Source organism: Danio aesculapii, chromosome 12 (genome assembly GCF_903798145.1).
Source record: "Danio aesculapii chromosome 12, fDanAes4.1, whole genome shotgun sequence".
Lineage (NCBI taxonomy): Eukaryota > Metazoa > Chordata > Actinopteri > Cypriniformes > Danionidae > Danio > Danio aesculapii.
In genome coordinates this window covers 34,823,069-34,836,786 of record NC_079446.1, presented here as the reverse complement: position 1 = coordinate 34,836,786, position 13,718 = coordinate 34,823,069, and the positions used below count along the sequence as shown (strand labels likewise).

The following is a 13,718-nucleotide window of genomic DNA, read 5'->3' as shown; positions in this document are numbered from 1 at the left end:
CGGTGAGGGTATAAACTGTTTTAAATGTTTTGAATGATTTTTTATAATAGACACATACAGAGCAGTAAGAGAGTCACTCTTATAATACAATTTTATGACCACTTTATGTCTAAAGCTATAATTTTTTTTTAGCTTAATCAACTTAACTTTTCTAGTCATCTCAACTTACATCAGTCAAACTGACTAAAAATATTTACGTTGTAGAATTCATTTATTAAAATAAGTTAAAGTAACAAAAAATATTTGTTGTCATGACTTTTTGTCATATCATTTTTAACAGTGTAAACAGAAGTTTAAACATCCCCAGAGTAAATCTGAGTAGCATTAAAGACATTTTGTGTAAAAACAGAGGGAAGTACAGATTTTGTTAATGTTATGGTGCCCTATTGCATTTTGTGACCCTGATGTATTTCTGCAGCTGTTGATATTAGAGATATTTTGAGAGGATATAAAACAGTCAGTCAAACTTCACCAAAATGAAGTTGTGTAACATTAAACATTACAATAAAGCCAGTCTGTGTGAAAAAGAAAGGCGTAACAGAATCTGTTAAAATGCTGCCATGACGGATTTCGGCTGACCCTGCAGCTGTTCACAACAGATCAAAATATTTTTATTTTTCTGATATAAAAGAGAAGGTTAGATGTCGTCAGACTGAATTCACGTAACTTTAAAGACATTCTGAGTAAAACAGAAGTGGATTACTGGATTTTGGTAACCTGTATGGTGCCGTGTCAGATTTGGTGGTCCTGCTGTGCCCCTGCAGCCAGCCAACATCTAGGTAAAAAAAGTCAAATTAAAAAAAGAGAGAGAACCTAGAACCGTTACGATGCTGTTTCAGTAACCCTGCTGACTGACTGTATCGATTCACATCAGATCATAATACATTCAGATATATAAACCTGGATGTCAGACATTACAAGAATTAATTTGGGTAACATTAAAGCTATTCCGTGTGAAACATGTGCCGTGACCATAGGCAGCGACAAACTTACATGTGCAGTGACAAACGGTATCGTGTTTTGTTACGTTGGATTTTGGTGATTCTTTTGTTTTGTTTCATGCCTTTCCAATCTTTTTTTATACCAAAATAGCTACTTGTCGCCATCTAGCGGTAGAGTTAAAAATGACTTCAAAGCTAATGAAAATTACGCCATACACAAACGTCAAACCCTAATCTTTCTTATGGATAAAAGAGAATATTTAGAGTAATGTTTTTACGGTTTGACCACAACAAAAGTCATTCTCATTCGCAGCATCAAAATATCTTCCTCCTCAGCCACAATATACAGCAGGCATTTCTAATATCTGGAATTGCTTGTACGTGATTTGTACTTCCATCCAGTGAAATAAAATATACAGGCCGGGTGATTCAAAAAGAATACCACAACTTTGAAAATCTGTATTTAATACAAAAACATGTAACCTTGGGTAATTAATAAATGTAAAGAGTACATAAAGTTTTTTTCAGTAGAAAACAAGTTCATAGATGCTCAATAAGACCCTCTCCAGAAACTCGAGTGACATCAACCCGATACTCGAACTCGCTCCACACTCTGTATCTCTCGGGTGTAACTTGTTCTTTTATTTCTTCAATGTGAAACGTCAGAGATTCCTTAAATCGACGACAGAAAGAGCTTAGCTCTCCTTTTCTTCTTCGCAGAGTTCTCGATTTTCAAAGTTGTGGTATTCTTTTTGAATGATCCTGTATTCATTTAATTAGGACCATCAATTGCGTTGACCTTTAAAACGTACATTTGATAGCATTGAACACAGTTCAAGTTTAAAGCAATACTAAAATGTCTGAATTAAAAAGAAAATATTTAGAGAAATGTCTCTTTTGTGAATACAGCGAAACTCAAAACTGTTTCACTAACATTCTTCAAAATATCTTCCTCCGCCACAATATAGTCATTGAGATTTGAGCAAACAATTTTTTTAATAGCGAATGATCCTAAAACAGAAATGTAAAGAAATTTAGCTGATCATTTAAAATGGTTTTCTAATATCTGGATTTGCTTGTATGTTTGTACAGTCATACATTCATTCATTTTCTTTTCGGCTTAGTCCCTTTATTAATCCGGGGTTGCCACAGCGAAATGAACCGCCAACTTATCCAGCACATGTTTTACACAGCGGATGCCCTTCCAGCTGCAAACTATCTCTGGGAAACATCCATACACACTCATTCACACACATACACACAATTTAGCCAACCCAATTCATCTGTACTGCATGTCTTTGGACTGTGGGGGAAACCGGAGCACCCAGAGGAAACACACACGAACACGGGGAGAACATGCAAACTCCACACAGAAATGCCAACTGAGCCAGCCGAGGTTCGAACCAGCGACCTTCTTGCTGTGAGGCGACAATGCTACCTACTGTGCCACTGCGTCACCACAGTCATACAGTCAAATGAAATATATTTAATTAGGACCATCAATTGCATTGACCTTTAAAACTTACTTTTGATAGCATTTAACAGTTCAAGTTTAAAGCAACACTAAAATGTCTAAATAAAAGAAGATATTTAGAGAAATGTTTCAGTTTTTTGTGTGTGAATAGAACGAAAGTCAAAACTGTTTCACTAACATTCTTCAAAATATCTTCCCCAGCCACAATATATTCAATTTTGAGCAAACTAAACTTTTAGTAGCGAATGATCTTAAAACAGAAATGTAAAGACATTTAGCTGATCATTTAAAATGGTTTTCTAATATCTGGAATTGCTTGTACGTGATTTGTACTACCATACAGTGAAATGAAATATATTTAATTGGGACCATCAATTGCATTGACCTTTAAAACGTACATTTGATAGCATTGAACACAGTTTAAGTTTAAAGCAATACTAAAATGTCTGATTGGAAGAATAGAGAATACGACACAATGACATACGATACAATTTTTTATTAAACTTTCCTGGCCTTTTTGGAATTGCCGGTATAAATCACCACTTTCCCTTTATATAAAACAGAAGCTTGAAAATCCTTTTTTGGGGGGTTTCATAGGAGAAAGAAAATATGGGCACTGGAATGACACCGGGGATGAGTAAATGATGACAAAATGCTCATTTTTGGCCAATCTATTCCTAAACATTCAGCAGCAGCAGCAACTTCTGGCCTGTCTGCGAAATCAGTTTTGCAATTTTGTCTCCGTCTTGTGATTAGACTTGATAAGTGTTCTCCATTTTCCACAGATTTATCTCCCAGCCTGGATCAAATCCTGTTCTCAATATAAATGAGAGTCGCAGAATCTCCAGCAGCACTCACTTCTTCTGGAAACCTTTTACTTTTACAGTCTAACTTGCTGATGGCAAGGTACTTTACATAATTAATTACAGTTTATAGTGTACACAACTGTTTAATTCTTTCTTTTTCTGAATAAATAAGTCTTCGGGATCTATTCGATTGCTGTGTCCAAGAATTTATGCGGCCATTCACAACAAATATACCTAATTTGAGATAATGATCTGAAGACATTCCAGAAAAAATGAGTGTGTCAACAGTCAGCAGTCACCCAGGAAAGACCCAATAGCTTTAAATTCAGTTTTCAGTCTAGTCAACGCCAAGGCTATTTTGTCTACAAAAACTATAGTCATCAGGTCCTAGATTGCAGCTGTAGAAATGCATCGACTAGGCAATGGATTCAAAGTTTGTGGTGGCCATTAAAGAGCACTGGGGTAAAATGCTGAGGATGTGTGATGCCTCTTTATCTGGATGGGCCATCAGATGCTGTGGAGAGGAGGAGGCTGTTTACTCAGCAGGCGCACGCTCTTTCTGTGCACTCAACTGAACAGCCCACTTTCTTTCGCTTTCAAAGTGCTTTTAAGGTGTCATCCGAGAGTGATTTTCTTTTAAGCCGGTTAAGCTAACACTAACACAGTGTGTCACAGTTTCAATGTGTGAGACAAAAGCCGCAACGGCGCATGTGACAGTGAGTGGACATTAGGTTTTTTTCATTCATTCATTCATTCATTCATTTTCTTTTCAGCTTAGTCCCTTTATTAATCTAGGGTCACCACAGCGGAATGGACCAGTAACTTATCCAGCTTACGTTTTACGCCATGGATGTCTTTCCAGCTGCAACCCATCACTGGGAAACATCTATCATTCACACTCATACACTACAGACAATTAAGCTTACTTACTTCACCTGTACCGCATGTCTTTGGACTTGTGGGGGAAACCGGAGCACCCGGAGAAAACCCACGCGAACACGGGGGGAACATGCAAACTACACACAGAAATGCCAACTGATCCAGCCGAGGCTCAAACCAGCAACCTTCTTGCTGTGAGGTGATCGTGCTACCCACTGCACCTCCGTGATGCCTTCATCAGGTTTTAAACTGTTATTAAACATTTTTTTCCTTGTTATTTTTTTCATTATTTGTGTAATTCAGTTTTTCCACTAAACTATTAAATTTTGTCACTATCATCTTGTCGGCTTATATTACTAGTTTAAGTTCTCTCATTTAGTTTACTACTGTATCTAGAATTGTCATGTATTAATTGTGTTTTTATTGACAATGAGAGAACAGCTTGTAATAAAACCAAAGAGACATTCCCCATTTATGAAAGCCTATAAACACGTTGCAAAAATAGGCTATGCACTATAATGAATTGCAATTTAAAGTGTGTACAACATTTTAATTATTTCATTTTCAAAATCAAAGCAGAAACTGCTTTATTGCCAGGCATGGCACAGGGATTTGTTTTCCTGACAGAAGTTTTCACAGTGCAGCAGAAAGACAGTGCCAGGACAAGAACACAGATAATAAGGGAATTTAAAAAAAGTAAATAGAAGTAAAAATATAGAAATCGGCAACTGTATGTGGTATATCGATCCAAGACCAACGACAAGATGATCCCAAGGTTTCCATATCCTGGACCAGGCCGTATCCTGAGCAGCTACTGTGGTGGTCATGGAGGAGTGGAGAACATGAGACTGATTCCTGTGACGCTCCAGGGACAGACGAGTCTTCACTGAGGCCAGCTTCCAGTCTCCGCCACTAAGACTGCAGCTCTGCACGAGACGTTTGGCCAGCGGAGAAATTAAAATGATCGTGCCCAACTGAGTCTGGTTTCTCTCAAGGTTTTTTTTCTTCACTTTCGCCAATTAGTGAAGTTTTTTTTCCCTCTTCGCTGTCGCCACTGGCTTGCATGGTTCAGGATCTATAGAGTTGCGCATCGTTGAATTTGCTCTTCAATGTTTGGACTCTCAGTAGTGATTTTTAAACCACACTGAACTGAGCTAAACTGAACTGTACTTACACTATACACTACAAACTGAACTACACTGTTCCTTTTTACTATGACCATTTATGTGAAGCTGCTTTGACAATCTTTATTGTAAAAGCGCTATACAAGTAAAGGTGAATTGAACTGAATTGAAGTACAGCGTCATGGTGGCGCAGTGGGTAGCACGATCGCCTCATTGTGTAGTCTTGAGCCCATGTGGTGATATCGCTTATGACGATTCTTGATAAAGTGTCACCTTAGGGATCGAAGATTACGGTAGTTCAGCTTATGCTTGCACCCTTGTCACCTATTTTAAATCACATCATTATTTAAACCAATTTATCTGATTACTAGCTAACTGCTCCTGTCCCAACTTTCTTTTAAATGTGTTGCAAGGACCAAAATGTAAATACGCGTTTATTTTGAAAAAAATAACTAAATAAATAAAAATCATGAGGAACACTTTAAATAATGTTTGTTGTAATGTGTGCAATAAAATACAAGTCAAATTAAATTTAGAAAAACTACTTTCTTTTATATTTGCGTTTTCCATACTGTTCCAACTTTTTCTGATTTGGGGTACCAAATCAAAAAATACTACAAATAAATAATGCATAGAATGAAAAAGCGAGTATTGACAAGAGAAAGGAAATGAGGAGAAAAAGAAAAGAAAGTGAGAAAAACGAATAGAATGTGTAAGAGTGTCTGGGGAAAGAGAAAGACGGAGAATTGGTCATGAGATGTGGAGCAGTGATAGTGGAGAGCTCATGCTCATCCAGCACTATGGTCCGGCAGATTTATGTTTGGCTCTTGGACTTGGCTCCTTTACTATTCTCTCAAATTAGATTTTCAGCGTAAGTCCTGGAGCTCTGCCATCGAGCCACTAGCAGAAACGAGGAGCAAATATTACATAAGCAAGAAGAAAAAAAAATGACAAGATTTTTGTCTACTTCTCTGATTCCGCCTTTTGCCGCCTTGATGAAGATATGCAAAATGATTTATAACGCTTTTATCAGCAAGCCAAGACCACAGAAGGATAAATAAGGCATAAAAAGGATTACAAAGCTCCAAGTAATTAACACAGCTATGAGGAAACCTCTGAGCCAAGCAGAATCCAAAATCAGAGAGAAATGCCCAGTAAGAAAAAAAGAAAAGTGTGGTTTGGCTGGAGCAAGTTTGAGATTAAGCAGCCAGATATCACTGGCTCGGACAGAGATTCTAAATCCACCATACATTTGTGGCCATGTGGCTTCATATCTTTGTATCTCACCAGGTCATCATTGTAAATAGTTCCTAATTAATGAGGCAATTAGAACGAAAAAAGCACCATGAAATAGACTATATAGCTCATGCACTAAATAGTCACAATATATTGAAGTCAAAAGATAACTGTATGTGACAAACCAACCAACATAAACAGCATGAGAATTATCAGTGTTTCAAATATTACGTCAAAATCTGGAAGACGAATAATTTGCAGAAGGTTGCTCCAAGATTTTTCTAGTGGATTTCTAATGTCTAAAACAGGGATGTCAAACTCAGTTCCTGCAGGGCCGCAGCTCTCCACAGTTTAGTTCCGACTCTAATTAAACACACCTGATCTTACTAATTGAGTCCTTCAGGCTTGTTTAAAACCTACAGGCAAGTGTGTTGAAGCAGGGTTGGAACTAAACTGTGTAGGGTTGCTGCCCTTCAGCAACTGAGTTTGAAACCCCTGGTGTAAAGTCTATAATAATGTAGCATAGCCAGTGGTGGAAAGAGATTTAGATTTAGGTCGTGATGTCAGGTGACCAAAATTCAATGTCTAGCCAGCGTCTAAGGACAACATTATTTTGATGTCCAATAACGACATTAAATGATGTTGATTTTTGGTTGATTTTAGATTGTGTTAGAAACTGATTAAAATCCAACAACAAAAAAACAACATCTTAAACCAACATCATATTGACATCAAATACTAACATTTATTTATCAGGTACAGGTATGGCAACCAAAATCCAACATCTGAAAGACGTCAAGCTGTAACATCATTAGACGTTGATATTTGGTTGGTTTTAGGTTTGCTGTTGGACATTGACATCGGCCTGTCGCTGGGTTCTGATGTCAACCCAATTTTCTTTTTCAAACAAAATGCAACGTCCCCATGACGTTGGGGTAAAACATCAACCTGACGTCATGTTGACTGGGTGGGTGTTTAAGGCCATGTCGGTCACCATACAGTATACACCATACTTCTCATCAATGACATGCATCTAAACAGTCTCTGGGTCAATGCGTGTAAAGATTTTGGACATCATCTTGGACACTTTTAATGTTTCCAAACAGTTTGGCTGCAATTATTAAGTGCCCATGTCTTAAGGTAGTTCATTAGGATGTGATTTACCATCTACAGTATGTGTGAATTAATTGGACAGGAATCACAGGACTGATTTTTCTAATCCACATAGACAAGAAAAAATAAAGTATTGACTACAGGTTGAAGGAAAGTAGTGGAGTAAAAGTACCAATACAGCACTAAAGATGTACTTAAGGGAAAGTAAAAGTACACATTTTTAAAATGTTTGGGTATTTCCCAGTGATGGGTTGCAGGCGGAAGGGCACCCGCTGCATAAAATATATGCTGGAAAAGTTGGCAGTTCATTCCACTGGGCGACACCAGTTTAATAAAGGGACTAAGCCGAAAAGAAAATGAATAAATGAATGATGGGTGATACATATATTCTGTCATCATAACTGATTGAGGGAATGTTCATGTATTCCACAATAAGTCGATATATTGATTATTGTGACAGGCCTCTTGCTGAAAGTGTATGTTTCATGGAAGTTACTACATAAATTGGGGTTGTGAGTGTGAGCAGATTTCATTAAATAAAAAAAATTAATAAATATAATTCATCGAGTGACAGTATTTCCATTTAAAAAAAATCTGATTCATTTACAACATTTCATTGAAACAAAAAAACCAGCCATAAAACAAACAAAAATGGCAATGAACTCTATGTTAAAGGCATTCGCACCAACCCTCTCCATAATTTAAGAGTTCACGGGGGGAAACCCACGTGAGCATGGGGAGAACATGTAAATTCCGCACAGAAACATCAGCTGGCTTGTTAAGGACTAGAACCAGTGACGTTCTTTCTGTGTGGCAACAGTTAACCACTGGGCCACCATGCCACCCATCTAGGAAAGGAAGAGTAGGGGTGGAAGGGGGAGTCTTCAAACTGAAGATGGCTGTAATATGGAACTTGGGGTATTTATAGTGGCTTAGGAATCGTCTGATTGGTGAATCATAAATTGGATTATGCGGGACCAGCAGCAAGCAATCATAAGCACGTGATCCTCTCGAAATTAGTTTATAAATAAACTTCACTTCTCACTTTCCTCTAAGATGGGATGGTGGGGCAAATCAAAGGTTACAACGGGCCAACTCTGGCCCGCAGGCCCTACTTTGGGCATCTCTGCCCTACAGGGTCACTTCTGATCAATTGAATACATACATTATTTATTTATTTATTCTTAAAATATATATATTTTAATATTTTAAGTGATCAGACTTTGCAATCATAAAGTACATCTCATTTTGGCATCTGATTTGGTTTCCATTAAAAAATATTTTTTTTTACAAGGTCTCAATATTGATATCAGAAAGACTTGAGATAGAAATGGAATTTACCTACCGGAGAAGTCTATTTAGCACTGACAATGCAGCAAGCAAGGATATTAAAGCACATCCTGATAAGGTTTAAAGCTTATTAGACTTATTAGATTTTTATGTATCTGGAAATCAAAATGATACAGCCTATGAACAAAACTAAATTGTACACATAACAACAATGTTGAGTCATTGTTGTGTGGCTCTGAATGCTGGAGAGTGGCTCAGAATGATATGAGAAAACTAGATGTCTTCCAAAACTAAATTTGTCAAGATGTCTTCCAAAATACAATTTAATTCAATTAAAGTATACTTATATAGCATTAATAATAGACAATAATTATTGTTGACCAATTATTATTGTGTATATGGTGAACACTACAGTTATTAAAAATATGCTGAAAGGTAATCTGCACTTTTTGTAATTTATCTATAATTTTTCAATGAGTTGATCTGATCATTACAATCATTAATACCATCATGTTTATTGCTCAAAATATAGAAATCATTTGTATATTGTCTAAGAAAAATAATAATTTCAAATGCCTGTGTCATGGTTGATGATTAAGATGGCTTGGGCAAGAGAAGAAAATAGACCAAAGTCCACCAAGGGGAGGACAGTACATCGGTCTGGGGTGCGTTTCTGAAAACCATCTTAAGGTCACAAGTTTCGTTGTTACAAACATAGTTCGTTGATTTGGTGTTTCCCAAATCCATTGTTCCATCGAACATTCCCAAACTGCATCACAAACTTGTACACTTGCAGCTACACCTCTAAAGATGTAGTAATAAGCATAGTTCCTTGCTGTGTTCTATTCCCAGTTATCCACCTTATGCCCTATTCCTTTAGAACATTCTATCATTTAAACTTGGAGTGTGTTAAAAAGCATTAAAGTCATCACTCTTAGGTGTAATTTGCTTTCAAAGTATTTTTACAGTTCAGTTTTAGCGATCTTCATGTTGACAATTGCATTGCCTTCGTAGTGCACCTTGAAAACATTTATGCCATTTTGAACACAGCTGTGGCTCATGATGAAAGCTATAGGTTTAAAAGCGGAATTTAAGTTACGCCTCCAAAGCTTATAAAAACAAAAATATATAGCAAATGTTAATGCTTTTAATTTACAGTAGGCTATTTATTAAGTATCTGTACTGTATATGACATGGGCCTGCTGGATAGAACATTTCTGCAGTGGCTTGAATGTGCCAAACTGTAAAAGTAGGCTTTTCAAAAAAATACACAATATCCTACTTAATAATAATAATAATAATAATGATAATAATAATATTCATTCAAATAATCATTATTATTATTAAAATTATAATTAAAGTATGCTTTTTTTCATCTCCTAATAAATAATAAATTAAAAAATGTATTTCTTAATAAGGGGCGATGCAGTGGCGCAGTAGGTAGTGCTGTCACCTCATAGCAAGAAGGTCGCTGGTTTGATCCTTGACTGGGTCAGTTGGCGTTTCTGTGAAGAGTTTGCATGTTCTCCCTGCGTTTGTGTGGGTGCTCTGGTTTCCCCCACAGACATGCGGTACATGTGAATTGGGAAGGTTAAATTGTCCGTAGTGTATGAGTGTGAGTGAGTGTGTATACTGTAGGTGTTTCCCAGAGATAGGTTGTGGCTGGAATGGCATTCGCTGCGTAAAACATGTGCTGGATAAGTTGTTGATTCATTCCACTGTAGCAACCCCGGATTAATTAAGGGACTAAAAAAAATGAATAAATGAATGAATTTCTTAATAAATAGCCTCATTATTTATTTATATGACTTATATATGATATTAGAATACGTGTTAGCTTTTGTAAGTGATTTTATGTTTTAGAATATGTAACGTTCTCAATAATATTTGTAAAGGAAACATAGGCTAAATAAAACAATCACATGCATAACGTCAATGTTTTGTTTTTTCTTTACAGCAGTTTAACTAATTTTGTTTCTTATCGAACCAGCTTCAATATACACTGTGTTTAACTTCACAAATCAGCTGGTATTACAAAAACAACACAAACAAAAAACAACAACATACCTTGTGCATCTCCTAATCAAAGTTCAGGAATCATTAAGATATTTTCAGTTTGTTCTTCTTTCATATAAAACCTTATAAAGTTCTTCTTCTTCTTTACAAAAGCATCTCACTGATCGTATTAACTTCCCGTTTTTTACTGATAATCACACAGCCAACAAGATCACGTGACCGTAAACTAAAGCTACCTCTCTATCACCTGTAGGTGTCGCTATTATCCAATTTCAAATACCCTAATTTTCAAACATTAATAATGATGAATAAAAAATAATGATGAATAAAAATAATGATTTAGAACTAAAATATCTTTCCACAAAAAACAAAACATTGAAAGGAAAACAAAACCCTTTACGTTGACAGTTACAATGGATCTGCGATAGAGTAACTATGGTTTTGGGAAACACTCGTCACTACATCGTTCTATTCTCAAATAAAGCATCGTACTATGATTGTTCTTCCGCGAGTTACGTCGTTGTTTGAGAAACGCACCCCTGGTAGAAATACACCACCTAGCTATCTTAAAAATAAATAAATGACTAAATTACACGTGAAAACGGATCAAACGTTCATTGTGGAGGTTGCTTTTCTCTTTGCACGGATCTTGCTGCAAACATAAGTCAAAAGATTGTCCACACAAGACGATTGAGTGAGTATAGCACTGGAAGCTCTATACACAAAAAAGGTTCAATAATCCATGAAGAAAAATATCTTTAGGTGAAGCATATCCTTAAATCCCAAAGTTCCTCTCTTTTCAATTCCAAAGACCACAAAACACGTAAGCTGAAACTTTTGGAAAGCTTAAACAATTTAAATGCATTTGATCCAAACATTCACAGCCAATATCCATTGGGTTCACTCTGATGCAAGCTGTTTGCTCAGTCAGAACACTTTAAAAAAAATAATGTACTCTGTTCTGTGTATTTGTTTGACATATGCATTGTTATGTTTGCTGATTTCCCTCCAGTCATCTGAGATCACCCAGCGTATCTCGTCTGGTTTCTTTCGCTAGTTTTCTCTCTGACACAGGGGTCTGCTTTTGCCGCCAATCCCCTTTCTCCTTGTGCTCCGCTTGACAGGCCATGTTGTCTGTAAATGACCTCTTTTGCCTCTACACTACATTGCCAAACTTGTTCTATGAATCTCTTCATCTCTCTCAGGCTTTACGGCTGCCATTGAGAGACAAAGGGGGAAAAGCAGAAGAAAATAACATGAAGAGAGAGAGCTAAAAGCTCAGTGTGCAAGGTAGCAAAATGGTCCGGCTGTACCCTTTTTCCATCACTCTCCAGCTATATAACAGTCATTACCCTTCCCAAGCCTCTCTTGGAGACAAGCTAAGCACTTTTCAGAAGAGAAAGGACAATTTGTGCTCGCTGTAGTGGCTCACCTGTCTACAGCTAGTCCTTGAAGTCCTTCACTCGTGTGCTACCATCTGTTTTCAGAGGCTGGTGAGTGCCATAAATTCCCAATTTGCTTGGTGAAAATGCAACTGAGAGGACTTGAGCTGCTGTAGAAGGTCTGTTGGCCCACTGTGGTGTGCTTCGATCCACCGCCCTGAGAAAGTTTTAATGAAGCGAACGGTTAAGGGAAAAGGATCAAATGCAACCAACTTGCTTGTTATGTTAAGTCAGTCTTTGGGGAGCGATTAAGCTTATCTCAAGCATTAATTGAAACCAATGTACTGACGGTAATGAGTCTGTAGTGAATTGCATCAAGAGTCTGATACCATCTCACTTACTATCATTTCTGTCTGGTTGGTTACGGAACAAAACAGACACGTAAACGAAGCTGTAAAACACTGAAAATAGAGTGCATGGTCTACCTACCAAGTGTGTCCAATCCTTCACCTGTAGAGCCAACAAGAGTTTAGCTCAAAAATATTTCCCACTACTATAGAAGACGTTGATAAGCTTGTTCAGGTGGGATTAAAACAGCTCAGCTCAAGCAATCCAAGCAATTTTGCATTCCAAAAGGCACTAACCTTAGATTCCAGGTACTTCCTCATGTGTCTTTAAGATTGTGTTACCACTATAAGCCCACAAGGTGGCAGTCTTGTCTTCTTAAGTCTTTGTAACCACTGGCGCAGCACTTCCAAACTGCTCTCAGTCACGTTTTCAGATGTCTGCTTAATATTTCTCATCTCAGATACCTCATACTCACTTTTGTCCCTTGAGCTTTCCAGAAAGCCTGAAACAGTCTGTATCAATACATGGGTACGCGGTGAAATACACTTATTTCACGTACGTGAACATACACAGCACATGGCACCTTTGTTCTCAGTTTATTCTCTTCTCAATATCAAAAACAGTGAAGTCTCAGTGCTGTCAAACCCAGTCAGAATCAAGCCCTCACAAAGATAGATGAGATGGTATTTGATCCCAGACCGTATGTGGTTGAGATACGCACATGCTCTGCCAGTCTCAGGAGACACCCATAAACATGAGCTTCCAATGAATGTATCGGGCAGATTTGCATGGGATTAATAGCAGTAGACAACTGCGTAAGCTCCTCTTGCGTGTTGCACAATAATTTCCAATTCCTTTAATATGAAAAAGGCATGTGATTTCAAACACATCTGATAGATAACTGTGCGTTTTAGTGCATCTGAATGCAGTAAGTGACAGGTTCAATTAGGCTGAATTCCCATCTGCCTTTATGTTTGGGTAAGCAAGCCTATAAACGGCCAAGTCACTAGATGCATATTCTGTGTCTGAGGGCCACAAGCAATATCAATTTTTAATCTGACGCACACTTTGAATATGTTGAGGCGTATTTATTAGCATATGCCAATATA

General features: G+C 37.3%; 1 long non-coding RNA gene across 1 annotated transcript in view; it reads right to left on the bottom strand.

Moving 5' to 3' along the window:
* The window catches only part of LOC130238381 (uncharacterized), a 31,349-nt gene extending 18,482 nt beyond the window's left edge, over positions 1–12,867 (bottom strand). The window contains exons 1-2 of the long non-coding RNA XR_008838631.1: positions 12,751–12,867; positions 12,312–12,478 (exon numbers count right to left, since the gene is read on the bottom strand). This is a non-coding gene — a long non-coding RNA (uncharacterized LOC130238381). The remainder of the gene's footprint in view (positions 1–12,311; positions 12,479–12,750) is intronic.
* Between the last annotated feature and the right edge of the window lie 851 nt (positions 12,868–13,718).